General features: G+C 45.2%; 1 protein-coding gene across 1 annotated transcript in view; it reads left to right on the top strand.

The window, feature by feature from the left end:
- LOC137619021 (uncharacterized) overlaps positions 1 to 25,648 on the top strand; it is a 212,646-nt gene that overhangs the window by 15,617 nt on the left and 171,381 nt on the right. The gene's annotated exons all lie outside the window — the stretch shown is intronic.

Here is a 25,648-nt window from a genome sequence, read left to right on the forward strand (position 1 = left end):
CTGTACGGTGAGAGATTGAAAACGTAGTCCTTAGTGAACTAGTTTTAGTCTCATCCCCAGTCACTGATCTTTTTAACTTTATATATTTCCGTTTTATTCGATATATATGTATATGTTTATTGATTTTTGCATGTGTGTTTCATTTTGTACTAATGTGCTTACATTATACGACTTATTTCGCAATTCTAACCTTTTGATTTAAGGGAGAATTGCGTGCTTCAGGTAGAAATCAGCTTTATTCATGTCTAATGTGAAATTATTAAAAAATGCGATATCAGTGAAGAAAGTGCAAAAAAAAAAACGTTCAGTGTTGCGGAGGGTTCGTTTGTTCGTGCTTGTCGCTTGCCTAGTCCGAGACCTCTTTCAGGCTCCCCTGCACCAGGGAGAAGGAATGTCGTAGGACCTAAGGGAGTGAGAGGTGTAAACCAACGAACAGACGTTCCCTCAAAGGTATCAGACGTTGCTTGTCAAGCACGTCCTTGCCATAAGACAGGAGAGACGAAGTTTCTCCTCGTCTTCCGATGATTCGTCTCTTTAATAGCCTGGGCGTAAGGTTTCGAGACGGTTGAAACGTTTATTAGTTCCTTCAGAACAAGTTCAACGTCCTAGCTATAGTCATCATGAGAGTCCCGTTCAAAGCGATGACGTTCATGTACAGACGTTTCTGCCACAGACTCGACGTGACGTTGAGCGGTAGACACCGTAGACACAACGTGACGTCGAGTGTCAGTCACCGTAGTCACGATATAGCATCGATCAGCAGTCACCGCTGTTACTACGTGACGTTTGAACGTCAGCCACCGCAGTCACAAGTTGATCCGAAGTTAAGTGTTTTGCAAGATATGCTGTTAAAGCTTTCTTCTTTAATAGAAGCTTACGATCCTGTTCCTGTGCGAAAGGATCCTTTGCTTTTTGTACGTCACGGTTCTGGGATACGTGATTCAGGTCTTCAACCTTCTAAACGAGCTTTGTTACGTCACGCTGACATTATCCCTAGTGACAGCTTTGCTGTTAAACGAGATGCGGAGCATAAATCTCGATGTAACTTTGATCGCTTTGAACGTCAGCCACCGCAGTCACAGCGTGACGTTGAGCTGCAGACACCGCAGACACGACGTGACGTTGAGCGGTAGACACCGTAGACATGACGTGACGTCGAGGGTCAGTCATCGTAGTCACGATATAGCATCGAACAGCAGTCACCGCTGTTACTACAGGACGTTTGAACGTCAGTTACTTCTGTCACGACGTGTAGTAGAATAACATTCTCTGCAGTCACAACGTGACATCGACCCTCCAACTTTAACTTCTGTTCATATACAGGTTGATGTAGCCTGTCAGGCTTTTCCTTCACGTCATTCTGAATATAAATCTCCTTCTGAAGAAGTTGATGACCCCCTTTCAACTAATGTACCTTTGGGGAGTCATTAAGAAGAGGAGTATCCTAGGGTGGTCCAACAATCCCTTGTTTTATAATTATGAATTTCTTTAGTGAAATTTTGTCCTACTCGTTTTGTAACGGCTGCTCCGCCGTCTGAGTTTACTCTTGGCATGACTTTCTTCGACTCCTACATTTACGAAGTCAGTTCTCTCTTGTTCTTCCAAGAGAGCCATGCTCTTACTGGGAGACTGGTTGGAATCCAGGAGAAGTTTAGGAAAGTCTGCTTTTGCTTTTCCTCCTTCTTAATTAGCTTCTCGCTCGAGCGTCTGGTGTGACATAGGAGAAGTTCTCGGTTGGGGAGTACCTGCCTCTGCCCAGGGAGACTTCTTAGGCCTAGTGGACTCTCCTCGTCGTCTAGCCATGAGACGCTCCAAGATTTTATGGTCTGCTTCAGAGCTAGACCATCTCCTGTTAGGAGTTTTTTCGAGCGTTTGAAGTATTTATTTGTTGGATTGGTCCCTGGGAGCCTTAAGTAAGAAGGTCTCTCCAGCTGTCAATGTATTGCTGTACAATTATGTCATGCATGAACAAGGCTATCAGGGATGGCTCCAATGATCTGGCAGCCACGTTCACTGCAGGAGTACTTAAGATGTAAGTGCGCTCAATGTGTTCATTGTCAAGACAAAGTTCACGATGAAGACTACCAAATCTGTCTTGGCAGCAGTAAGGGAATGCGACTGGATGGTCTCTCTCGACCTTCAGGATGCATACTTCCACATCCCGATTCATCCAAACTTTCAACAACATCTGAGGTTTGTGGACGGGAAAGTAGTGTACCAATTTCGAGCACTGTGCTTCGGCCTCATTCCTGCTCCTCTTGTTTTTACAAGGCTCTTGCAAAATGTAGCAAGCTTTCTACATTTTTTGAGGATTCAGAGCCTCCCTTTATTTTGACGACTGGCTAATCAGGGCGTCGTCATTAAATCGCTGTCTGGAGAGTCTCTAATGGACATTAGACCTAACCAAGGAGCTAGGTCTCATAGTGAACGTAGAGAAGTCGTAACTTACAGTACTCCATCCCAGACTATTCTTTATTTGGGAATGGAGATACAGTGTCGAAGTTTTCGGGCCTTTTCGTCTCCCACAAGAATGGAACAAGCTCTGTTAAAAGTCCGTCACTTGCAAGAGAAAAACAGTTGCTCTGTAAGAGTTTGAATGAGCCTCGTGGGAACTCTTTCATCGCTGGAGTAGTTTATCTCTCTGGGGAGACTCAACCTTTGCCCTCTCCAATTTCACCTAAACCATTGGAACAAGGAGAAGGGCTTAGAGAGTATCTCTTTCCCAATCTCCAACTCAGTCTAGACATGTCTGACTTGGTGGGACAGCAACATCAGACTTCGAGAAGGTCTTTCTCTTGCGATCAAGAACTCAAACCATGTGTTGTATTCAGATGCATCGGATTTGGGTTAGGGAGCTCCACTGGACAGTCTGGAATGCTCGGGTCTTTGGTCCACGGATCAGAAGGAACTCCATTTAAGGCAAGTAACATCTCTCTTTTGACGAGATTTGTGCAAGGAGAAATGAATGTCTTGGCGGACTGCCTCAGCAGAAGAGGACAAGTCATCTCCATGGAGTGGACGTTGCACAAGACTGTGTGCGAGAAGCTATGGATGACATGGGGTCAACCCACCATAGATCTTTTTGCGACTTCACTGACAAAGAGGCTCTCGACTTACTGCTTTCCAGTTCCAGATCCAGAGGCAGCCCACATAGACGCTTTCCTGCTGGACTGGTCTCACCTGGACGTTTATGCCTTTCCACCTTTCAAGATCCTAAACAAGGTGCTGCAGAAGTTCACCTCTCACGAAGGGACCAGGTTGACATTGGTTGCTCCCCTCTGGCCCGCGAGAGAGTGGTTCACAGAGGTACTTCTATGGCTGGTAGACGTTCCAAGAAGTCTGCCGTTGCGGATGGATCTCTTGCGACAACCTCACGTAAAGAGATTTCATCAAAGCCTCCCCGCGCTTCGTCTAACTGCCTTCAGACTATCGAAAGACTCTCTTGAGCTCGAGGGTTTTCGAAGGAGGCAGCTAGAGCGATCGCGAGGGCTAGAAGATCCTCTACCATCAGGATCTATCAGTCGAAATGGGAGGTATTTAGAGACTGGTGCAAGTCCTCCTCTATTTCCTCTTCCAGTGCCTCTGTAGCGCAGATTGCGGATTTTCTGCTTTATCTGAGAAACGGTCGCTCCCTCTCTGCATCCACCATTAAAGGCTACAGAAGCATGTTAGCTTCTGTTTTCAGGCATAGGGGTTTGGATCTTTCTAATAACAAAGATCTCCAAGACCTGCTTAAGTCTTTCGAGACTTCCAAGGAGCGTCATATTTCGACTCCTGCTTGGAACTTGGACGTGGTCCTACAGTTCCTTATGTCAGACAGGTTTGAACCATTAAATTCAGCCTCCCTGAAGGATCTTACCCTCAAGACACTTTTTTGGTGAGCTTGGCTTCGGCTAAAAGGGTTAGTGAGATACATGCTTTTAGCAAGAACATCGGCTTCTCCACTAATAAAGCAGTATGTGCTCTTCAACTTGGTTTTTTGGCCAAGAATGAACTTTCGTCTCGTCCTTGGCCTAAATCATTTGAAATCCCCAGTCTTTCTGAGATTGTGGGGAATGAAGTTGAAAGAGTGCTGTGCCCCGTTAGAGCTCTTAAATTTTATTTATCCAGAACTAAACCGCTACGAGGTTGTTCAGAGGCTTTATGGTGCTCCGTTAAAAAGCCCTCTTTGCCATGTCTAAGAATGCGTGGTCTTATTTTATTAGACTTTTGATTCGGGAGGCACACTCTCATTTAAGTGAGAAGGATCGTAATTTATTTAAAGTCAAGGCTCATGAAGTTAGAGCGATAGCAACTTCAGTAGCGTTTAAGCAAAATAGATCCATTAAAAGTATTATGGACGCGACCTTTTGGAGAAGCAAGTCGGTATTCGCTTCATATTACTTGAAAGATGTCCAGACTCTTTATGAGGACTGCTTCACACTGGGACCATTCGTAGCAGCGAGTGCAGTAGTGGGTGAAGGCTCTACCACTACATTCCCTTAATCCCAATATCCTTTTAATCTACTCTTGAAATTTTTAATCTTGTTTTGGGTTGTACGGGAGACTAAGAAGTCTTTCGCAATCTTTTTGATTTGGCGGGTGGTCAAAATATTCTTTCTTGAGAGCGCCCAGATTAAGGGTATTGATGAGGTCCTGTTATAGGGGTGTTCACCCTGGATATAGCAGCTCCTGGGAGTCTTTCAGCATCCTAAGAGGATCGCTGGGCTTCGTGAGGATAGCGGACTAATGAGGCAGAGTAATCATCAGAGTCAGCTTCCTTACCAGGTACCTATACTTAAGTTTGTTTTTTTGAATATTTGTCAAAAACTCTTGACCATATACGCCTTTATTGTTATAATACTGGTCTCTACCCACCACCATGGGTGTGAATCAGCTATTTATATATTCACCGGCTAAGTTTAATATTTAAAAATTATATTTTCATTATAAAATAAATTTTTGAATATACTTACCCGGTGAATATATAATATTAAAGGCCCTCCCTTCCTCCCCGAAAGAGACCCTACGGACTGAGAAGAACTGGTTTGGTTGAGAAGTATATGCGGTATCTGGCTGATAGTCGGCGCTGGTGGGCACACCCGTCAGCCTTCATGGCGATCGCTCGCGAGTTTTTGGAATCTGTCGACCGTCGGAGACGTCAGCTATTTATATATTCACCGGGTAAGTATATTAAAAAAATTATTTTATAATGAAAATATCATAATTGTAAAGTCTATGAAAGTGTGGATGCTATGGGACTAGGAGGCTCAGTGGAGTTCAGCGCTTGATGTTGCCGACTCACTGAAAGACTGATTCTTGAATCAGTGTTGAGGGAATTAATTGCAATTGCCGCACAACAGTTGCCTTTTGACCAATTGATTCGTCAGCTCAAGAAAAAATCTAAAAGTTTATTCTTTTTTATGTGAGTATCTTTTTGCAATTTCTGTAGACAAAATACTGTGAGGATTATATGAAATAGGCTTACCTACTCATACTGTCATTTCATAATTTTAATTTTCTTCTATGAATGCATTTTTATGGTTTGCACTATACAAAGCTCTGTAATAATGTAAAAAGTTATGTTCGTGTAAAATTAATTTCATCACATCACTACTATGATATTTAAAAATGGACGAATTATTTTTTTTTTTTTTTTTTCTGTGAAACTGGGACTAATCAGCGACACCGCTGAGCGTGGAGTTGCCTAGTGTGGAGAATCCGGCAGCCCTGCTCCTGAGCGCCGGGTCTCCCGCGCGCACGCGCCAACGCTCGCCAGCGCACCACCACTTGCCCCCTCTTAACGAGAGAATGCCTTGATGAAGTCATTGGGCTTCAGCACGGCATATCATTCCCGTGCTGAAGGCTTGTGACGGGCAAGAGGGCTCTCGAACTGGGGAATTTCTTTTCCTCAGTTTGACTCTAAATTTCTCTCATTCTTTTTCTATTACCTCTTATTGCTTATTCCTCCTTCATAATTATCAGCTGTCTCCAACCTTGCTGTCAAAACTCTTTTACCCATTTCACTGTCCAGGTTTTTTAGAGGGGACATAGTATCCATGATCGGTTTTTATTTCAAAATCAATTGTGGGAGCTGTGGTGGTCTTGCCAACTGCCCGAAAATGTTTGGACACCTAGGAGTGTCAGTATTCCCATACTGGCACGCGGAACTATCTCTTAGGAAATTTGGCCTTCGGATTCCAGGGGTTGGCGATTTTATAGAGATAGGACTCTCGGCATTCTGTCCGGTTTGCCTGCCACTATGATTAGAGTGGGGATGATTGTATTCTTGAAATGCTCTCAGTCCCATCAAGCGGGTTTGGCATACACTTGAGCCACTCTAATCATAGTGGTACCATCCCTTTGTGGTAGGGTAGGGAGTGGACATTTGGTAAGCAGCTTTCACAGGTGTCATTGGTGGAGAAATTAATTCCAGGAAAGGCTAACGGTGTCTTCTTTGGAATTTCAGACAGTCTTAAATTTTTCTCTCCCTTAAACTATATTTTTTTCCATTGTTTTTTTTTTCATTGTTATTATGACCCCTTCCCTCCCCCTGAAAAAATAATTAATGAGTAAACTTAATATTCCCCGTACCCCTGGATCAAATGGCGAACCCCAGACACCGTTGACGACTTCTGCTTGTTTAAATAGGGAAAGCTCTGTTGACAACCTCGGCAATAAAAAGGATTCCTCCAACAATACTTCTTTGACCAGTGTTTTTAAAGACAATTTATCGGCACTGGTGGAAAATGATGCTTGTAATAACCGTAATACTTTACTCTCTGGTTCTGGCTCATTACCAGATCCAACAAAAAATCTGAAAATTCTCCACTTAAAAAACATACCAATTGGTTGTAGCTATGACATAATTCATGAAGCCTTCTGTAGATTTGGAGCAATCAAAGAAATTTTAATGGAGCTTAATGGTAGTAAAGGCTTTTGGGAAGCTTGGGTATCATTTTCAAGTTTTGAGATTGCTTTAGAAGCAAATAAAAATGTAGAGAGCATAAAAATTGACAATTGTTTGATTTCTGGGGCTTTATGTGATAAAGCACCAAGACACCTAGAGGTATATAAACCAGAAGAATGGATGGAAAAAGAAATAGAGCATAGACTTCCAGAAGTAAGAACCCCCAAGCCCCCAACATGGATAATTGCATCTGGAAAGATAGATAATTATAACTATTATAAGATTAGTAAATTTATACAAAAAAAGGTTGGATTAATTAAAAGTAAGGATATTAGTAGATACGGTAAGCAATCTGTTTTGATTAATGCAAAATCAGATACTCAAGCTCACATGCTTTGTGGCATGAAGATTGCAGAAATTGATCCTATTAAGGATATTAAACCACATATGAGCTTCAGCTATGGTAAAGGAGTAGTTTTTGATAAAGATCTATATGAATTCTCAGAACCAGAAATTCTGGACATGTGCCCTGCTAATGTTTGGAAAGTAAGTAAGATCCCTCAAACGAGCATGGTAGTTTTAACATTTGAAACCCCTGTTATACCAGATCATATAATTATTGAGAATGAAAGAGTACGTGTTCGAGAATATAAACCTAGGCCTTTACAATGCTTTAATTGTTTCAAGTACGGTCACCCTTCCCGGTACTGCAATAATACGAAGATCTGTATTAACTGTTCTTTGTTAGAACATGGCCAATGCAACAGAGATACAACCTGTGCAAACTGTAAAGATAATCATAAACCAAATGATAAAAGATGTAGAGAATACAAGAATGAAGAAGCTGCAATCTTGAAAGCAAATGCTGAACATATAAGTGTAGGTTATGCAAAGCATTTACTCAATCGGCAACTTAATTTTGCTCGCGCGGTTAAGATGCCAACAAAAGATTATAATCCACTACCCCTTACTACCACAGGGGGACCAGTGGCAGCACCTGGCCCGTCAGGTGCATCTCCCTTAGTGGTAGTAGCCCAGCCATCTGGGTCAAGTGCTCAGGCTATAAAAGCCAGAGCTCAAACCTCCAAAGAGGTCAATATGGTGTCCAACACACCAAAAGTATTGTCACCGATAGGAGCATCTCCCCTAGAGGTAGTAGCCCAGCCTTCTGGGTTAAGTGCTCGAACTGTTGAAGTTCTAGCACAATCCTCCAAGGAAGCCAATGTGGCTTCCACCACCTTAAATGTATTGTCTCAGGCAGAATCTCTACCTGATTTGATGGAGATTGGAAAACAAGATCTTCCAAAGAGGAAAAGGTCCCCATCATCCTCACCTTCATCTAAGTCAGGTAAGTGCCCTACTGCTCATGATCCTAAGGTTGACTCTTATAAAGATTCTAGAAAGAAAGAAAAGAAGAGTGGTGGCCTAGTAAAGCCTTCCATCTCCAGGCCTTACATGGCTTCATCTGAAAAGTCCCAAAAGACAAATGAGACAAAGAAAAATAATAACAAAAGATAATGTCTATCATCCAGTGGAATTGCAGAGGTCTAAGTACTAGCATTGAGCAAATAAAAACTTTAACCAGGGACTCAGACACGAAGGTAATTTGCCTACAGGAAACCAAGATCGGTGACAAACCATTTAATCCTGGACTCAATTATCATCTTTGTAGATCCCCTCCTTTGCAAGCTGCAAGAGCTCAAGGTGGTACAGGTTTTATTATTCACAAATCTGTAAAATTTGAAACAATCCCACTCAATACACCACTACAGGCATGTGCAGTTAGAACTCATATCGGGAAAAAAATTACTTTATGCTCGCTATATATTGAACCATCCTTAGAACTTTTCCTCTTAGATCATGCTGGTAATCCAAGAAGGCTTAGACTTTCTGACCTCCAAGACTTGATCAATCAGCTTCCTGCCCCTTTTATTTTAATGGGTGATTTTAATGCAAAGCATACTTTATGGGGTGGAAATGTGTGCGATAGATGGGGTAATCTTGTTGAAGAATTAATCGACAACAATGATGTAATACTAATGAATGATGGTTCTCCAACTAGGTATGATGTATTCCACAACTCTACATCAGCCATTGATTTGTCAATCTGTTCCTCATCCATTCGATTGGACTACCTTTGGTCAGTAAATGAACACCTACATGGCAGTGACCATTGGCCAATAATGTTAAATTATGTCCATAATCTTCCTTCTCAGTGTCCACCAAAATGGAAGATAGATGAGGCAGACTGGGCAGCTTATGAAAACTGTTCACACACTGATAAAGAATATGATGAATTTACATCTCCAGTGCATGCCTATCAACATCTTGAAAATATTATTGATGATAATGCTAGCAAGTTTATACCTAAAACATGCGGTTTACCTCATCGCTCTGTAGTTCCTTGGTGGAGTAAAGAATGTGCCAATGCAAGAAAAGTGACCCGAACTTGCTTCAGAAGATACTTGAGGACAAACTATTTAGCAGATAGAATAGCATATCTCAGAGCCTGTGCCAAACAAAAAAGAATTTTTAAAAAAGCAAAGAGAGCATCTTGGAAGAAATATATATCTAATATTAATACCAAAACTCCTTCAAAGGAAATATGGGACAAGATTAGAAAACTTCAAGGTAAATTCGTCCCTAAGCCTCTACCAATATTAAGGGAAAATAATAGATATATATCTGACCCCAAAGATGTAGCAGAGGTTCTTGCTAAGCACTTTGCTCATGTATCAAGTGCTGACAACTATTCCCCAGCATTTCAACAAATTAGAGCATCAACATCTGTTGTTCCTCCTGCTTCTTCAAATACTGAAGCTTTTAACCTGCCTTTTAGTATGGAGGAGATGCAAAATGCTATCTCCAGCTCTTCTTTAACTGCCCCAGGTGAGGATGGCATCCGGTATGAGATGATATCACATCTTCCAGTGGATACCAAGGAATTTTTATTAGAAACCTTTAATGGTCTATGGGCTTCCCATACATCTCCTGATTCCTGGCATACTTCAATTGTAATTCCAGGCCACAAGTCTGGTAAAGACCCAGAACTGCCATCTAGTTATAGGCCCATATCCTTGACCAGTTGCATATGCAAACTATTTGAGAGAATGATCAACAACAGACTTGTGTGGTATCTAGAATCAAAAAATCTTTTATCTAACAGACAGTTTGGTTTTAGGAAGAACCGAAGTACTCTAGACCCTTTGCTGATGTTATCAAGGGAAATTTCAAATGCTTTTTCTAACCAAAACCAGGTGGTGGGTGTCTTTTTTGACCTCGAAAAGGCATATGACACCACCTGGAGGGGTGGTATTTTAAAGCAATTGGCCTCGTGGGGTATAGGAGGACATATGTTCTCTTTTATTGAAGAATTTTTATCAAACCGCTCCATTAAAGTGAGAGTAGGGTCAGAACTATCTTCATCCTACATGCAAGAAGAAGGTGTCCCCCAAGGCAGCGTATTGAGTGTGACCTTGTTTGCCGTTGCTATTAATAGTCTCATTAGTCACATACCTCCTGGCATACAAGGATCACTATTTGTCGATGACTTTGCAATTTATTGTAGTGGATCATCTGCACTACAAGCATGCCAAAATCTTCAAATTGCAATAAATGCTGCTTCCGCATGGGCAAATTCTCGCGGATTCATGTTTTCTCCTCAGAAGACCAAAGCCATTCGCTTTACTCGTACTTGTAAAAGGGAAGAGATCCCCACCCTTTTCTTAAATGATTGTATTTTGCCATATGAGGATAGTGTCAAGTTTCTTGGAGTCATTTTTGACAAGAAAATGACATTTGGTCCCCATATAAATGACCTATCTATCAGGGTTAAGAAGTCACTGAACATTCTGAAAGTGATATCGCATTTTGATTGGGGTGCTGATAGAACAACTTTGCTTAGAATTTATACATCTTTGTGTCTGAGCAAGTTAGACTATGCATGCCAAATATATGGGTCAGCTACAAAGACTTTACTTGGAAAACTTGATATTGTTCACAATGCTGGGCTTCGCATCTGCACAGGTGCTTACAGAACATCTCCCATTGACAGTCTCTATGTTGATTCTGGCATACCTCCCCTTTCCATTCGCAGAGAGGAGTTGAGTTTGAGGTTTTTAGCTAGGTCCCTTGCTGTGAGAAACAATCCTAACTGTAAATATGTTAGGGCGCCTTTAGATCGGGCTCCTAACAGATCTAGAGTGCCTAAGCCTTTGGAAGTACAGCTGAAAAATGATGCTAGAGAAGTAGGCTTGTTAACAGCACAGATAGCAGAGGTAGGATATCCCAAGTCTCCTCCTTGGTGTAATCCACCTGTTAAAGTATGTTTTACGGCAGGAGGGAAAAATACCTTACCTAGTAGGGTAATGAAAAGTGAGTTTTTAAATCATGCTGCTCAACATCATGGGAAACATGTTTTTACAGATGGCTCCAAATCGGCTGCAGGAGTTGGAAGTGCAGCTGTGGTGGGGGATATTGTTATTAGAAGGAAACTCCCATACTCTTGTTCAATTTTTACTGCTGAGCTGTACGCAATAATTCTCGCAGTCCAACATATTTTTAAAAATGGCAACCAAAATAGTTTTTATACAATTTTTACGGATTCCAATAGTGTTTTACTCTCATTAAAACAAATTATGCCAGGCCATCATCTAGTACAAGAGGTGCAGGACTGGTTAGTACTTCTGCAATCTAGGAAGAGTATCAGTGTTCACTTCTGTTGGGTCCCTGCCCATGTTGGGGTGGATGGGAATGAACAAGTAGATAAGGCAGCAAAGGAAGCTTCAGGGCTAAGTAATCCATCCCCCTTGAGTATTCCTTACAAAGATCTTAAAAGTGAGATTCATCTTTACTGTAAAAATAAGTGGCAAGCTCGATGGTCTGAACTGACCACCAATACAAAATTGAAACAAATCCACCCATTGGTGGATAAATGGTCATGTTGTAATTCTACAAGTAGAAGGGATACCATTATTTTAACTAGGCTGCGTATTGGCCATACACATGCAACGCACAATTATTTAATGAAGAGTGGGGAAGGGAGACAGGCCCCTCTTTGTAATACCTGTCAAGTGACAATGGATGTTAAACATATTTTAGTCGATTGTCCTGTTTTTAATCTCCAGAGGAGGACACATTTACTCCAGGACAAACCGTTAAGAGATATACTGGGGGAAAACTGTAATACCCTGAACTTGAGAAAATTTATACAAAGTATTGGGTTATATTACGAGCTATAATTGATTTTATTAATTTATTTATTTATTTTACCCTTTTAATCCCTATTTATTTCACATCTAGATTTTATTGTATGAAAGTGTTACGATTTGTATTAAAGGTTAAAATGATACTAAATGGTGTGAGTGTACAGATATGATTGAATGATTTTCGTTATATAGCGCTGAATGGCCTATGATGCCCCAGTGCTTGGCTTAATGCCTAAATCCCATATTCAATTCAACACCACCACTTGCCTGCGCGCCAATTTTCACTCGCCTGCGTGCCCGCTCGCAAGAACGGGCGCAGGGACTACACCCGGCAAGGTCACCATCGCCTCATTCCCCTCCCCGCAAACACATTCCAGCGCGCCCTGCGGGAGAAGGGAAACAGGCTCCAGTAGAGGGGTTCAGGATCCTTAAACTGCCTTATAAGGCGGACCCACCTATTATGGTGGCTCTTCGTAGGGAACCTTCGGTCCCTTTCCCTTCAGGGGATCTGTCTGACAGTGCATCAGTCAGTCAGTCAGCAGCCTTGGTTCAGTGCCCTAGTCAGAGGTGTAACACAGGGATTCAAGCCTGTCCTGTCCCACCGCTCGTCAGAGCAGCCTATAGCTCTGAACTTACAACACGGAACCATGGCTTCCTCTACCCCTTTGAAAAGGAAAAGAGTTTCCGACGCGGTCACTTCCCCGAAGGTGAAGCTGACTCCATGAAGACCATCAAGGCTAGTCCCTCCAGTAACTCCCCAGGGATACTCTCCCTTCTTGTCTGATGAAGACCATCCTTCACCAAGGGAATCGTGTGAGGAGAGGCACTCCTCCATTCCACCGTTGGAGGAAACATCCCTTCACGCCGAGAGTTCCCCTCAGTCCGAGATCAGGAGGGACACAACACTCAGACTTTCGATGTTGGAGTCTTATCTCCTTCCTCGGAAGGAGTCCAAAGACTCCAAGACTCTGCCAAAGTCCTCCACCAGGACTACAAGAACGGAGACAGCCAGCCACTCGAGGAATGTCCGTGACTCACCCCAAAAAGAGCTCTTGGGGACAGAAGGAGACTTCGCTGCAAGTCTAACATCAGGAGGAAAGCAACAAGAGTCAGAACATGCATTCTGGCAGGTTTTGACTCAAATGAGGGTTCTCAATGGGTTTTCCGACCCAGAGATATGTCCTCGAGAGGGCAAGGACACGGTCTTAAACCGCATCTTCGGCACTCAGAAACCCTCAAAGACCAGTGCAGCCCTGCCCTGGTCTCAAGGGTTGAAGTGTACTAGGGATAAGATCGCCCAACAGCTCTCCGACTTTGCCTCCTCCAACCGTGCCTACAAACAAGCTCCTCCCACCTCCTCGTGTACAGCAGAGGAGGTACTTTGAGATCCTGGAGGAGCCTAGTTCAGCTCTTCCACTTCACCACTCTCTGGAAGAGCTAACCAGGGGAATCTCTCTTGAGAGAGACTCCAGCCGGCAGGTCTCATTCTCGGCGGCCGAAGTCCTTAACCATGAAAAGGTCACTAAGTATGCAATGCAAGCTACTTCGTGGCTGGACATCTGGTTAGGGACCTTGGGAATCGTGGTAGGATCCAAGGATTTCTCCAAGGAGCGTACCAGGAAGGCAAGGATCCAAGGATTTCTCCAAGGAGCGTACCAGGAAGGCAATGGAGACCTTTTTCCTCTCAGGCACTCGCACGATTGAGTTTCTTGCCCACCAAGTTTCGAACTTGTGGGCAAACACCATCTTAAAACGTTGAGATGCAGTGTCTGAGAGGTTCCACCAACAGGTCCCCAGCGTCGAGATAAATAGGCTCAGACATTCCTCCGGGGGGGGGGGGGGGGGGGCCCACCTGTTTGAGCCTAAGGACGTGGAACTTGCAGCTGAGAGGTGGAGGAAGTCTCATCGTGACTCCCTCCTCCATAGGGCTTTGACATCCAAGCTCTATAAACCTCCAGCACCTCAGCAGTCCCGCTCAACCAAGACCATGACGACGAAACCAGCAGCGAAGACAACAGTGTCTAATAAGCCCTTTCCTGTCAAGGACAGTAAAGGCAAAAAGTCCTCCATGGGAGGAAAGAATTCTAGAGGGAGTGGCTGAGGCTGCAAATGCTAGGATAGGCACTCCCCTGCGCCTCCACCAGTTGGGGGGGGATGCCTACAAAGTTGCTCAGACAGGTGTACGCAACTCGAGGCCGATTCCTGGACAATCTCCGTGATCCGTTTAGGATATCGCGTCCCGTTCATAATATCTCTTCCTCCCCTGACCAGGAATCCAGTGTCAATAGACTCTCTTGCCATGTGATTGGCAAAGGGGCAGGACCTTCGGGCAAAAGTCCAGACACTGTTGAAGAAGGGCGCTCTCCAAGAGGTCCTCGACGGGTCCCCAGGCTTCTTCAGTCGACTCTTTCTTGTAAGAAAGGCGTCTGGAGGCTGGAGACTAGTCATCGACCTCTCAGCTCTGAACAAGTTTGTCAAACAAACTCCGTTCAGCATGGAGACGGCAGATACGGTCAGACTAGCGGTAAGACCTCAGGACTTTATGTGTACAGTGGACCTAAAGGACGGGTACTACAAGATCCCAGTCCATCCGTCTTCAAGGAAGTACTTAAGATTCAGCTTAGACAACAGAAATTACCAGTTCAAGGTGCTGTGCTTCGGTCTTTTCACAGCACCTCAAGTTTTCACCAGAGTGTTTGCCCTAGTGTCATCTTGGGCACACAGGATTGGCATCCGTCTCCTCCGTTATCTGGACGACTGGCTAATCCTAGCAGACTCGGTGTCAACCCTTCTTCAACACCGAGATAAATTTATGAGACTTTGCCAAGATCTGGAGATCATGGTAAATCTCGAGAAGTCTTCTCTGCTTCCTACACAGAGACTGGTATACCTAGGCATGTTTATAGACACCAATCTCCACAAAGCCTTCCCATCAGACGACAGGATAACAAGGCTGAGAAAGGTCGCAAGACCTTTTCTCAGATGAGAAGAACTTCAAGCCCAAACGTGGTTACGTCTCCTCGGTCACCTTTCATCGCTAACCCGTCTAGTTCCCAATGGTCGCCTCATGATGAGATCCCTCCAGTGGCAACTCAAGTCCCGGTGTAATCAGACTCGTGATTCCCCGGACATCCTGATCCCATGACTGACAGACCTCCAGTGATGGGTGGCAGACAAGAACCTACGAAAGGGAGTGAATCTTTTCGTCCTCCCCCGGATTTGATGCTGTTCTCAGACCCTTCAAATAAAGGGTGTTGGGCCCATGTGCTGCACCACATGACCTCAGTTCTCTGGTCAGAGTCAGAAGAGTACCTCCACATAAATCTCCTGGGGGGAAGGCTGTCTTTCTGGCTCTTCAACAGTTCCTGGCGGGCCACTCAGTGGTGGTGATGAGCGACAACACCACAGTAGTGGCTTACATCAACAAGCAAGGAGGTACTTTTTCACAGCAGCTATTCCATCTAGCAGTAGAGATACTGAGATGGGCCGAAATCCACTCGATACCACTATCGACACGCTTCATTCCGGGCAAAAGGAATGTGCTCGCCAACAACCTGAGCAGAGCATCTCAGATAGTGAGTACCAAGTGGTCTTTGGATCATCTAGTAGACAACAAAGTCCTGACCTTGTGGGGTTCTCCAACTGTGGACCTCTTCGCAACGGCCCAGAACTTCAGACTCCTGCTGTATTGTTCCCCAGTCCCAGACCCCAAGGCTCTCTGGCAAGATGCATTCCAACAACAGTGGGACAATATTGACTTTTAAATATTAAACTTAGCCGGTGAATATATACAGTATATAGCTTACGTCTCCGACGGTCGACAGATTCCAAAAACTCGCGAGCGATCGCCATGATGGCTGCCGGGTGTCCCCACCAGCGCCGACTATCGGCCAGATACCGCATATACTTCTCCAGGAGTCCAGTTCTTCTCTGTCAGTGGTAGTGACAGCATTAGTTCCGCTCGCGCTTAACCTCAAGTTTCTACTGATTGGTGAAGTACTTGTTCATGGTTTTATTGCTTTCGCTGTGTTGGTATCTTCGATAAAACTCTTGAAACCCTTTTTTGATTATTGTTGCTGAACTTGGCTTTCTTTTTGGACTTTCTTTGAAATTTTCACAATGGCTGACCCATCTCCTGTCTATCGTAAATGTGCGAAAGACTGTAATAAACGTCTTCCTAAAACTTCCATCGATCCTCATTCTATTTGTGTTAATTGCCGAGGTAAATCTTGTCAATTAGGGGATTGATGTGAGGAATGTATTGTTTTGTCTGAGTTCGAGTGGTTGGAGTATGATAAATATACTCGGAAACTCGAAAGAGATAGGGTTAGAAGAAGCTCTTCTAGATCTCAAGAATTTTCCTCTTCCCATGCCCCTGAACCTAATCCTCCTCCTGTAGTGGTAGTTTCAGAACCCCCTATTGGCACTAATGAACATTCTATGCGTGATATGTTAATGGCCATTCAAGCGTTGGGTGAGAAGGTCGAATCGTTGGCCTCGGACAGAAATCAACTTATGTCCGACGTTAAGATTTTAAAGGGTCAAAGTGAAAAGTGCAACAAATGTGTTTAGTATTTTGCCGGAGGGTTCGTCTGTTCGTGCTTGTCGCTTGCCTAGTCCGAGACCTCTTTCAGGCTCCCCTACCCCAGGGAGAAGGAATGTCGTAGGACCTAAGGGAGCGAGAGGTGTAAACCAACGAACAGACGTTCCCTCAAAGGTATCAGACGTTGCTCTTCAAGCACGTCCTTACCATAAGACAGGAGAGACGAAGTTCTCCTCGTCTTCCGATGATTCGTCTGTTAAAAAACCTTGGCGTAAGGTTTCAAGACCGTTGAAGCGCAAGTCAGTCCCTTCAGGACAGGTCCAGCGTCCTGGCTGTAGTCATTGGGACAGCACCGACCTTATTCGGTCATCGGACGATTATTCTCCTGTTAAGCGCAAACGTGACGTTGAGTTCGAGGGTCCCGTTCAGGGCGATGACGCACAGGCGTTACCGACGTCCCTATCTTTTTCGAGTTCGGTTGACCCTGTTAAGCGTCTTGCAAGATATACAGTTAAAACTTTCCTCCTTAATGGAAGTTTACGATCATGTTCCTGTGCGTAAGGAACCTTTACTTGCGGTTCGTCACGGTACCGGTAAGCGTGATTCAGGTCTTCAACCTTCTAAGCGAGTTTTGTCTCGTCGCTCTGACGTTATCCCTAATGTCAGCTTTGCGGTTAAACGTGATTCAGATCGTGTTTCCCGTCAGTCACGTCAGTCACGAGACTTTGAACTTCAGTTTCCGCAGTCACAACGTGACGTTGAGCTGCAGTCACCGCAGCCCCGACGTGACGTTCATCGGCCGACTCCGTTGGCCCGACGTGACGTCGAACGTCTGTCGCCGCAGTCTTGTTTTGACATACATCATCAGTCTCCTCTGTCCCTTCGTGGCGTAGACCATCAGTCTTTGCAGTCTCGACGTGACGTCGTCCCCTCGACTTTTGCTGCAGCTCCTTTGCAAGTTGATGTAGCCTGTCAGGCTTTGCCGCCTCGTCATGCTGAGTTTTCTCCGTGTCGCAAGACTTTACCTTTGTCGGATGATGTTCCTTCTGATGAGGAAGTTGATGATCCCCTTTCAGCTAATGTTCCTTTGGGGATTCAATCAGATGGGGAGGAGCCTAGGGTTGTCCAGCAATCCCTTGACTTTAAAAAGATTATGCTTATCTTTAGGGATGTTTTTCCCTATCATTTTGTTACTGCGGCTCCACGTTCGCCGCCGTCTGAATTTACTTCAGGCATGACTTCATCGACTCCGTCGTTTACGAAGTTGGTTCTCTCTCGCTCTTCTAAGAGAGCCATGCGTTTGTTGGGAGACTGGTTAGTAACCAGAAGAAGTTTAGGAAAGTCTTCCTTTGCCTTTCCCCCTTTTAAATTGGCTTCTCGTGCGAGCGTCTGGTATGACACGGGAGAAGTTCTCGGCTTGGGAGTTCCTGCCTCTGCCTTGTAGACTCTCCTCGTCGTCTAGCCATGAGATGCTCTAAGATTTGCTGGTCTTCCACAGAGCTGGATCATCTCCTTAAAGGAATTTTCCGTGCCTTCGAGGTTTTTAATTTTTTGGATTGGTCCCTGGGAGCCTTAAGTAAGAAGGTCTCTTCATTGGACAATGATGTTTCTTTTCAAATAATGTCTTGCATGGACAAGGCCATAAGGGATGGCTCTAATGAACTGGCGGCTACGTTCATGGCAGGAATTCTTAAGAAAAGAGAAGCCCTGTGTTCTTTTCTTTCTGTAGGGGTTACTCCCTGTCAGAAGTCAGAACTTCTTTTTGCTTCCATATCTTCTACTCTGTTCCCTCAACATCTTATTAAAGATATCGCGGCATTTCTTGCTCTGAAGGACACGCACGATTTGGTGGCCAAGACTGCGCGCAAGGTTTTGCCTTCTTCTTCTATGCCAACAAACCCAAGTTTGACACGCCAGCGGCTAGGTTTATTCCGCCTTTTCGTGGCAGAGCCCCCAGTAGGGGAAATTCTCGTTCCGATAGCAAACGAGGTAAGAAGAGAGGTTCCAGATCCTCACTTGGCAGAGTCTGACTGCCCACGGCTTCAGACAGCGCTAGGGGCCAGATTGACGAATTTCTGGCAGGCCTGGGAGAAGAGGGGTGCAGACCGGGAGTCTGTTTTGTTGCTGAAGGAGGGTTACAAAATTCCTTTTGTACGAAGACCTCAGTAGTGAAATTTCCTATAGACCTCTCTCCCAGGTATCGAGAGGAGACAAAGAGACAGGCATTGCATCATCAAGTTTCTCTGTTGTTGTTGGTGGTGAAAGTCTCGGACCTTCAATCCCCAGGTTTTTACAACCGTCTCTTCCTGGTTCCGAAGAACACAGGAGGTTGGAGGCCAGTACTAGATGTAAGTGCTCTCAACGTGTTTGTTGTAAAAACAAAATTCACGATGGAGACCACCAAATCTGTTTTAGCAGCGGTAAGAGAGGGCGACTGGATGGTCTCATGCGAAATGTAGCGAAGTTTCTACATTTGTCAGGGATCAGAGCCTCCCTTTATTTGGACGACTGGTTACTCAGGGCATTGTCTCTTCATCGCTGTCTGGAGGACCTCAAATGGACTTTGGACCTGACCAAAGAGTTAGGTCTCCTAGTGAACATGGAGAAGTTGCAACTGACTCCATCCCAGACTATTCTTTATTTGGGGATGGAGATACGGAGTCGAGTTTTTCGGGCTTTTCCATCTACCACCAGGATGGAGCAAGCTCTGCTCAAAGTCCGTCACGTGCGAGAGAAAAGCAGTTGCTCTGAGAGATTGTTTGGATGAGCCTCTTAGGGACTCTTTCGTCGCTGGAGCAGTTTATCTCTCTAGGGAGACTCAACCTTCGCCCTCTCCAGTTTCACCTAAACCACCATTGGAACAAGGAGAAGGGCTTAGAGACGATCTTAATTCCAATCTCCTATCCAGTCAAGACCTGTCTAGCTTGGTGGGACAGCAACATCAGACTTCGGGAAGGTCTTTCTCTTGCGATCAAGAACCCAAACCATGTGTTGTTTTCAGACGCATCGGATTTGGGTTGGGGAGCGACACTGGACAATCTGGAATGCTCGGGTCTTTGGTCTGCAGACCAAAAAAGTCTTCACATAAACTGCAAAGAGCTTTTAGCAGTCCATCTAGCGTTAAGGAGTTTCGAGAGTCTGGTTCGAGGCAAAGTAGTGGAGGTGAATGCAGACAATACCACGGCCTTGGCATACATCTCGAAGCAAGGAGGCACTCACTCCCACTCCCTTTTCGTCGCCGCAAGGGACCTTCTCACTTGGTCAAAAGCTCGAAACATCTCTCATTTGACGAGATTTGTGCAAGGGGAGATGAATGTCTTAGCGGACTGTCTCAGCCGAAGAGGACAGGTGATTCCCACGGAGTGGACGCTGCACAAGGATGTGTGTGAGAGACTATGGATGACATGGGGTCAGCCCACCATAGATCTCTTTGCGACCTCTCTGACAAAGAGGCTCCCGACTTATTGCTCTCCTGTTCCAGATCCAGAGGCGGCCCACATAGACGCTTTCCTACTGGACTGGTCTCACCTAGACGTCTATGCCTTTCCACCGTTCAAGATCCTAAACAAGGTGCTTCAGAAGTTCGCCTCTCACGAAGGGACCAGGTTGACGTTGGTTGCTCCCCTCTGGCCCGCGAGCGAATGGTTCACAAAGGTACTTCTATGGCTAGTAGACATTCCAAGGAGTCTACCATTATGGATGGATCTCCTGCGTCAGCCTCACGTAAAGAGATTTCATCAAAGCCTCCCCGCGCTTCGTCTAACTGCCTTCAGACTCTCTAGAGCTCGAGGGTTTTCGAAGGAGGCAGCTAGAGCGATCGCGAGGGCTAGAAGATCCTCTACCATCAGGATTTATCAATCTAGGCTAAATGGGAGGTATTAAGAGACTGGTGCAAGTCCTCCTCTATTTCCTCTTCCAGTACCTCTGTAGTGCAGATTGCAGATTTTCTGCTTTATCTGAGAAATGGTCGCTCCCTTTCTGCATCTACCATTAAAGGCTACAGAAGCATGTTAGCTTCTGTTTTTAGGCATAGAAATTTGGATCTGTCTAATAACAAAGATCTTCAAGACCTTCTTAAGTCTTTCGAGACTTCCAAGGAGCGTCATATTTCTACTCCTGCTTGGAACTTGGATGTGGTCCTGCAGTTCCTTATGTCAGACAGGTTTGAACCATTGAATTCAGCCTCCCTGAAGGATCTTACCCTCAAGACTTTTCTTAGTGAGCTTGGCTTCTGTGAAAAGAGTTAGTGAGATACGTGCTTTTAGCAAGAATATCGGCTTCTCCGCTAATAAAGCAGTATGCTCGCTTCAGCTTGGTTTTTTGGCCAAAAATGAACTTCTGTCTCGTCCATGGCCTAAATCGTTTGAGCTTCCCAGTCTATCTGAGATTGTTGGGAATGAAGTCGAAAGAGTTCTGTGCCCAGTTAGAGCTCTTAAATTTTATTTAACTAGAACCAAACCGCTGCGAGGTAATTCAGAGGCTTTATGGTGCTCGGTTAAAAAGCCCTCTTTGCCTATGTCGAAGAATGCGTGGTCTTATTTTATTAGACTGTTGACTAGAGAGGTGCACTCTCATTTAAGTGAAAAGGATCTAAATTTGCTTAAAGTTAAAGCTCATGAAGTTAGAGCGGTTGCGACTTCAGTAGCGTTCAAACAAAATAGATCCCTTAGAGGCATTATGGACGCGACCTTTTGGAGGAGCAAGTCGGTGTTCGTTTCATATTACTTGAAAGATGTCCAGACTCTTTATGAGGACTGCTACACGTTGGGACCATTCGTAGCAGCAAGTGCAGTAGTGGGTGAAGGTTCTACCACTACATTCCCTTAATCCCAATATCCTTTTTCTTCTCTTGAAACTTTTATTTTTTTGGGTTGTACGTGGAGACTAAGAAGTCTTCCGCAATCTTTTGATTTGGCGTGTGGTCAAAATATTGTTTCTTGAGAGCGCCCAGATTAAGGGTATTGATGAGGTCCTGTTGTAGGGGTGTTCACGCTGATTATAACAGCTCCTGGGAGTCTTTCAGCATCCTGAGAGGATCGCTGGGCTTCGTAAGGATAGCGGACTAATGAGGCAGAGTATTCATCAGAGTCAGCTTCCCTATCAGGTACCTATACTTAAGTTTGTTTTTTGAATATTTGTCAAAAACTCTTGAGCATATACGCCTTTATTGTTTTAATACTGGTCTCTACCCTCCACCATGTGTGTGAATCAGCTATATATATATTCACCGGCTAAGTTTAATATTTAAAAATTATATTTTCAATTTAAAATAAATTTTTGAATATACTTACCCGGTGAATATATATAATTAAAGGCCCTCCCTTCCTCCCCGTTAGACCCTACGGACTGAGAAGAACACACCCGGCAGCCATCATGGCGATCGCTCGCGAGTTTTTGGAATATGTCGACCGTCGGAGACGTAAGCTATATATATATTCACCGGGTAAGTATATTCAAAAATTTATTTTAAATTGAAAATATCATGTTTATGCCTTTCCTCCGTTCTGTCTGATGAGGAGGGTACTCAACAAGACCAGAACATCGGTCAATCTTTCAATGACCCTCATAGTTCCGCTATGGCATCATGCAGAATGGTTTCTGGACCTTCTGCAGCTCCTAACGGAGCCCCCAAGAGAACTCCCTCCACGACACAATCTACTCAAACAACCACATGCCAACATATTCCACAAAGCCGTAGCTTTGCCACGACTTCACTCCTAGAGACTATCCAGCATCTCCTCTCTCAAAGAGGATTTTTGCAACAAGCTGCGTCTTGGATGTCTGGATACCTGTGTAAGTCATCAGCAGCAGTCTACCAGGGAAAGTGGAAAGTCTTCTGTGGTTGGTGTCGTGGAAGTGGTATCTCTCCTCGATGCCACTATTCCAGCAATAGAGGAGTTCCTCGTGTATTTGCGTGAAGAAATGCGCCTGTCAGTCTCGGCAGTACAAAGCTATCACTCATCCTTAAGTCTTGCCTTCAGACTGAAAGGAATGGACATTTCTTCATTGCTAGAACTTTCCTTACTCATAAAGAGTTATGAACTTACCTGCCCTCAGTCAGAAGTGAGACCTCCCCCATGGAACGTGGTTCGAGTTCTCAGGTCTCTTAAGAGACCTCCTTATGAGCCATTACGCCAGGCAACCAATCGCTATCTGACTTGGAAGACGATGTTCCTGCTAGCTTTGGCTTCGGCCAAACGAGTCAGTGAACTTCATGGTCTCTCATACGACATCACCCATTCAAGGGGATGGGGAGAGGTAACGTTCAGCTTCGTCCCTGAGTTTATTGCTAAGACTCAGAACCCGGGAGTAGCGGATCCACGATTCGACTCCTTCCGGATTTCTAGTCTCCATACTGTAACAGATGACCCAGACCATCTCTTACTATGCCCAGTGAGGAGTTTGAGGCTGTATCTTAAGAGAACAGTCGCAGGCTGTTCCCGTGTGCCTGCACTATTCGTCAGCACAGGAAGGACCAAGAGGAGGGTAATCAAGAATACCATCTCAATGTGGATTCATAAGGTAATAGACCATGCATTGAATCCAGACCCTCCTCCTTCACATTGCCCCAGAGCTCATTATGTCAGAGGCGTAGCTACGTCTCTGGCTTTCAAGAGAAACTTCTCATTGACGCAGGTTCTTCAAGCTGGGGTGTGGAATCGTCAGACAACATTCACATCCCACTACCTGCAAGACGTGACCCACAGGAGACTCGATACATTCTCCATTGGTCCTGTGGTGGCTGCACAACAGCTGGTTTAAAAACCTCAAGCTCCTTATTGGACAAGTAGCAGAAGGTTGAGGGCATTTTTACCCGGTTTTAGTCTGCGTGAATGAAAAGGTTTGACTGGCCCTTATTTTTTACGAGTAGAACTTACCTGGCAGTTATATATAAATAGCTTTAGTCTCTGTCGGTCAGGCAGATTTTTCAAAACTCGCGGCAACCGCCGAGTGGTGGTTGTTCGGTTAGGTGGTTAACAACCCTTACAGGGTGGTACTTGGAATCATTCCCGTTCTCTGTTCCTCAGATCATCTCTGCCGGTTGGACTGACAACGTCGTTGCTGGTCCGCCATCTGGTTTTTCACTCGCTTTCCCTGTGTTGCTGTATTGGACTAATTATTGGTGACGTATACTGACCTGTGGATTGGCAATCGCTTTTGTGATTTATTCTTTTGATTTTTTTTGGATACGATGTCTGATAAGCATTTTCGAGTGTGTGTGAATGAGGAATGCAAGGTGAGGTTGCCGAAAGCTTTGGTTGACCCTCACACTGTTTGTCTGGGGTGCAGGGGCTTTCTTAAAAGGTGTAAAGAATGTGAGGTTTTGGATGAAAAGAAATGGTTGGAAATGAAACGCTATGTGCGTAAATTAGAATTGGATAAAGTCAGGAGGGCTTCTAAATCTAAATCTAAGTCTGTTAGTGATGTTAGCCTAGACATTTCTTTTGACCTCTCAATTCCTAGATCTTCTGTAGAAGTTGAACCTTCTCCTGAGGTAGTAGCCCCTGCTCCTTCTACAGGAACTGTGACTACTGTGGATGACCCTCAGTATGCCAGGATGGCGGCTGAGTTGAAGGATCTTAAGGACCAGCTTGCAGCCTTGAAGGAAGGTAAGAGTGCAAGTGAAATTAGTGCTTGTGAAAGTGCAGTGGAGGTGGCGACTGATCGAACCTGTCACGTCCCTAGGTCTAGACCTCTACCAAGGGAGAAGGTACGTCGACAGCCGCAAGGGGGTGAGAGGTACGTATCCTCGGTCAGCCGTCGCCTCAAGCAGTCCTGTTGCTATTTCCCAGGCTGCTTATGACCGCCACGGAAAAGGCGTGTCGGAAGTTGTAGTGTCTTCTCCGAGCCCCTCTCCTAGACGCAGATGGCAGTATGAGGCGTCGAGGCCGACCAAGAGAAGGTGGATACAGCAAGCTGACCAGACCCTTACTCACTCTCCCCTTTTGATTAGATGGAGTAGCCTGGAACCTTTTCCTTCCGACGATGACTGGAATGCCTCTCCAGCGAAAAGGTCTAAACCTAGAACGGACGATTCTCCGCAGGACGCTGGGTGGAAGGAGAGATCTCCTCTTCCTTCAAGTTTCGAAGGACTCTCAAGAGAACCTTCTCCTGCTACCAGCGTGACTCGGCAGCCTTCTCCTTCAGAATCGCGAGACCAAGCAGCGGTTGCAAAATCCTTCATGACTGTCATGCAAGAACATCTGGTGTCCATTGTTCAAGCTTTTAGGTCCCCCCCCCCCCCCAGTTGGGCAGACATAAGGACGACAAGTTACCAGTGAAGAAATCAAGCAAAGAAACACCCGCAAAGTTTTTTTCAGCTAGTAAGAGGGAATGGAGTTCCTCTCCCTTTCGGGACTACAGACAGCACCGTTCTCGCGTTGAGGGGAGGATACGTCACTCCTCGCCCAGGGAAATGCCCCTCTCTCGGCACCGTGAAGTTCCTGGCGCCAATCAGGGTTCTTCTCCCGACTCTCGACGCCGTGATTCGTCAAGCTCTCGACGCCGCGTCTCTCCTTCCTCTAGACGACGACAGGACGCATACGACTCGTCGTCAGGACGCTTCCGACTCTCGTCGTCAGGACGCATTCAGCTCTCGACGCAAGGACGCATCCAACTCTCTACGTCAGGACGCATCCTCCTCTCGACGCAAGGACGCATCAAGTGCTCGATGCCAAGACGTAACCAGCGCTCGGCGCCAGGACGCATGCGTTTCCCGATGTCAGGACGCATGCGTTTCCCGATGTCAGGACGCATCCAGTTCTTGCCGACAGGACGCATCCGGCGATCGGCTTTACTCCTCTGATGCAGGTGAACAGCTAGAAGGGAGTGATCCTTATGCTTGCCGGACTGGAAATTTGGATGTTAAAGAAACCTCAGACTTAGTTCCTTCAGCTCAAAGGGAAACGGAGTTGGAAGGAATACAGGACTTAGAGGATATTTCGGAGGACGAAGATAAACCTGCTAATGCGGCTGCTGACTATAAGGTCCTCTCACGCTCCCTCCTTG

This window comes from Palaemon carinicauda, chromosome 2 (genome assembly GCF_036898095.1).
Source record: "Palaemon carinicauda isolate YSFRI2023 chromosome 2, ASM3689809v2, whole genome shotgun sequence".
Lineage (NCBI taxonomy): Eukaryota > Metazoa > Arthropoda > Malacostraca > Decapoda > Palaemonidae > Palaemon > Palaemon carinicauda.